This window comes from Microtus ochrogaster, chromosome 2, assembly GCF_000317375.1.
Source record: "Microtus ochrogaster isolate Prairie Vole_2 chromosome 2, MicOch1.0, whole genome shotgun sequence".
Taxonomy (NCBI): Eukaryota; Metazoa; Chordata; class Mammalia; order Rodentia; family Cricetidae; genus Microtus; species Microtus ochrogaster.
In genome coordinates this window covers 67,981,501-67,985,670 of record NC_022010.1, presented here as the reverse complement: position 1 = coordinate 67,985,670, position 4,170 = coordinate 67,981,501, and positions in this window count along the sequence as shown.

The window sequence follows — 4,170 nt, the reverse complement described above, 5'->3', positions numbered from 1 at the left end:
ATGTGTGATTTAAGCTTTAGTAATGTTTCTTTTACATACGTGGGTGCTCTTGTATTTGGGGCATGTATGCTCAGGATTGAGACTTCATTTTAATGGATTATTCTTGTGATGAATATGAAGTGTCCTTCTCCATTTCTTTCTTCTGATTAATTTTAGTTTGAAGTCTATTTTGTTAGGTACTAGGATAGCTACACCCACTTGTTTCTTAGGTCTATGTGAATGGAAAATGTTTTCCCAACCTTTTACTCTGAGGTAATGTCTGTCTTTGAGGTTGAAGTGTGGTTCTTGTATATGGCAGAAGGATGGATCCTGCTTTTGTATCCATTCTCTTAGCCTGTATCATTTTATAGTTGAATTGAGTCCATTGACATTAAGAGATATTAATGAACAGTGATTATTAATTCTTTTATTTTTTGGTGGTACTGTTTGTGTATTTCCCTTTTTTGGGGTCTGCTGGTGTGAGGTTATCCGTTGCCTGTGTTTTTGTGGGTGCAGTTAGCTTCCTTGGGTATAGTTTTCTTTATAGTACTTTCTGTAGGGTTGGATTTGTGGATAGGTATTGTTTCAAGCTGGTTTTGTCATGAAATATCTTGTTTTCTCCATCGATGGCTATTGAAAGCTTTCCTGGGTATAGTACTCTGGGCTTGTATCCGTGGTCTGTTAGTGTCTGCAGCACATCTGTCCAGGACCTTCTGGATTTCATGGTTTCCATTGATAAGTCAGGTATAATTTTGATATGTCTATCTTTATATGTTACTTGACCTTTTTTCTTTATAACTCTTAATATTCTTTTTTATTCTATATGTTTTGCATTTTGATTATTATATGATGAGGGAACTTGGTCCAGTATATTTAGTGTTCTGTAAGTTTTTTGTATATTCATAGGGATATCCTTCTTTAGGTTGGGAAAGTTTTCTTTTATGATTTTGTTGAATATATTTTTTGTGCCTTTGAGTTGGAGTTCTTCTCCTTCTTCTATCCCTATTACTTTTAGGTTTGGTCTTTTTCATGGTGTCCCAGATTTTTTGGATATTTGGTGTTAAGAATTTGTTGGATTTTATGTTTTCTTTGACCAATGAATCTATTTTCCATAGTATTTTTAACACCTAAGATTCTTTCTTCTATCTCTTGTATTCTGTTGGTTATGCTTGTTTCTTTAGTTCCCGTTCATTTTTCCAGATTTTCCTTATACAGAATTCTCTCGGTTTGTGTTTTCTTTATTGCCTCTATTTCAGTCTTCAAGTCTTAAATTGTTTGCTTCACCTGTTTGATTGTTTTTTCTTGTTTTTTCTCAGGTTTCTTTGAGGGATTTATTGAGTTCTTCCAATTTTTTGTTTATCTCTCCATTTTTTTTTAAAAAATATTTATTTATTAAGTATACAGTATTCTGTCTGCCTGCATGCCAGAAGAGGGCACTAGACCTCATTACAGATGGTTGTGAGCCACCATGCGGTTGCTGGGAATTGAACTCAGGACCTTTGGAAGAGCAGGCAGTGCTCTTAACCTCTGAGCCATCTCTCCAGCCCTCCATTTTTTTTTAAAAGGGAATTTTTCATTTCTTCTTTAAAGATCTCCATCATCCTCATAAAATTATGTTTAAAACCGTTTTCTTAGGCCGGGCAATGGTGGTACAAGCCTTTAATCCCAGCACTCAAGAGGCAAAGGTAGGTGGGTCTCTGTGAGTTCGAGACCAGCCTGGTCTATAAGAGCTAGTTCCAGGATAGGCTCCAAAGCTACAGAGAAATCCTGTCTCAAAAAAAATTGTTTTCTTCTTTTTCTAGGTTAGGATGATCAAGTCTTCCTGTTGTATGACCACTGGGTTCTGGTGTTCCCATGTTGGTTTTTAGGTTGTTGAATGAATTCTTGTATTGGTGCCTACCCATCCCTTCCTCCAGGTGGTGCCAGCAGAGTTTTTGCCTCTTGGTCCAATCCTTGCAGTGGCTGTCTGTGTCCTTGGGAACTGTTCTTGGTCTGCTCTGTACTGGCACTGTCTGTGCCTCAGGGAGCCACTGAGGTCTCTCTGGGTCCTCTCCTCTGTGTAGTTGCAGCTTGTGTTTCAGAGTTCTTCTGAGGTTGCAGGGGTGCGGGGTATATAGGCGGGTTTGGGGGTGAAGTGGGACTTGTAGCTTGCAGAGTCCAATAAATGGGTGGCGGGTGTTGGAGCAGCCTACCTGCAGGGAACTCACCTAAGTGGGTAGAGAAGCTGAGGCAGGTCGGGGAGGGGGTCCCAAGGTTTTGCCCTGGTATGGAGGGCCTAGAGAGTGGGGTGTCCTGCCGGGTGGGTGGTCACTCACCTCTTGGTCCTGTCTGTGTAGTAGCAGGCTGTGTTTCTGGGTACAGAGCTTTTCAAATAGGTCTGAAGCTCAGTTGATAGACTGCTTGCCTGGTGTGCATGGAGTCCTGGGTTCGATCCTTTGCACCTTGGGGCTTTTTACCTTTCTTTCCTTCTGTATGCCCTACTTTTCCTGTTTCTTCTGTGTCTGCTGGCTGGTGAGGTTGGACTGCCTGGCCATAGGCATCTTCCTCTCCTCTCTCTATCTTTCCTTTTTTCTTCTATGCAGCCTTGAATTTTTAATCTTTTTCCACATCTTCCTGCCTGATTTAAAGGTTCCTGGCCTGGAAGATTATCTTTGGATCCAGTGTATCATAAGGCTTCCAACAGTGAAAGAGGAAATTGGGAGGTAGGAATGTTGGCAGATTGAGAGCCCAAACAGAGTGCTGGGGTAGCCAATTCTGAAGACGGAGGAGAGCCATGAGGCCAGAGTGCTGGCCTCAAATGCTGGAAAAGCTAGAGAATGGACTCCACCTTAGGAATTCCAGAGGAAGACCGTGTATTTTAGCTCAGTGAGCCCAACTTCTGATTTCTAGACTCCAGGACTACAAGGTGACAGATTCATGCAGACTCAAGCCACTAAATGTGTGGCAATTTATTACAATGTTAAGGGGAGCCCACTAGAGATGACTGTTCAAACACAGTTTATAGTCAGTTGAAAGTCTTTATTCCAGTCGGCTAAGACTACACTTAGGTGTTTGGACCTAAATGTAGCACTGAGTGTCTAGAGCATGGGTTTTGAAAGGCAGAAATCATGTCCTAGCATCTCTGCTGGAGGGGAGATTTGCATAAGCAGGCAGTTTAAGAGAAGATCTGTTAGCTGGGGCATCTTGACCTTGGGTTCCCAGAAGGTCATTTTGGGTAATTTTCCATGGGATTCTCATCAAGGAGGTTAAATTTTATTTAAACTTGAGATGGCCTCAGCAAGAATACAAGATGGGGGAACCTCTGCACTGTGATGCCCTGCCACCCTAGCAGAATTAATAAATAAGCAAGATCTCGTTAGGAATTCTGCTTACCTCAACCTGTACCGGATCTTGACCGATGCTTTCACACTTTCTTTATACAGATTAGAACTCCGTCTTCAACTGAGAATCCAGAGTGGAGCCCAGAACTAGGCTGAGCTGAATCGTTCAGACTGAGCTGCTCCCGAAAGCCAGAAGAGCTTGTCCACCTCAGCAGCATGTATCTGTTACAGGATACTCACCAGTAATTTTGTTAGCAACTTGCCTCACCAGGGACAGAATGGTCCTCCTGGGGTGGTGTGACTGGTGGATGGGGTGGGGACTCCAGTATTGATACTTTTCTCTCTAAAAGGCAGAGACTTGGGGTTGAAGAGTAAGCAGACATGGGGGAGTGGGGGATGGTTGTGGGGAGAGGAAGACATCATTTCTCATGAGGCGGTTACTCCTCAGTTTATCTAAAGCTCCAGTGTGTTGGATCTGGCAGCCTGTTGCAGCATTGGGTAGTCTAGCTTGAGAGGGAGCTTATGGAGAGGGAGTCTACCCGTCAGCATTCATCCTACCACTGCTGGTAGTGGGAAGGCCAAAGTTACATTTTAAATTTTAATTTCTGTGCCTATCCATGGAACAAAAATGTCTCTGCTCTGCGAGATCCTTGCCCAAGGAAGAGAGTTCCTGAAATGTCCCAAGCTGTTGTTTATGGGAGATAACAAGACACCTGCTTTCACTCCCCTAAACAAGTTTGTTTGAGCCAGCTCACTGGATATGCTGATCACATGTGGGAGGAAGGTCCACAGGCAGGAAGTACCTCAGGATGTATGCTTGCCCCTGATTGGATGTAGGCTGGAAGTAGATCAGGATACATGCTTGCCCCTG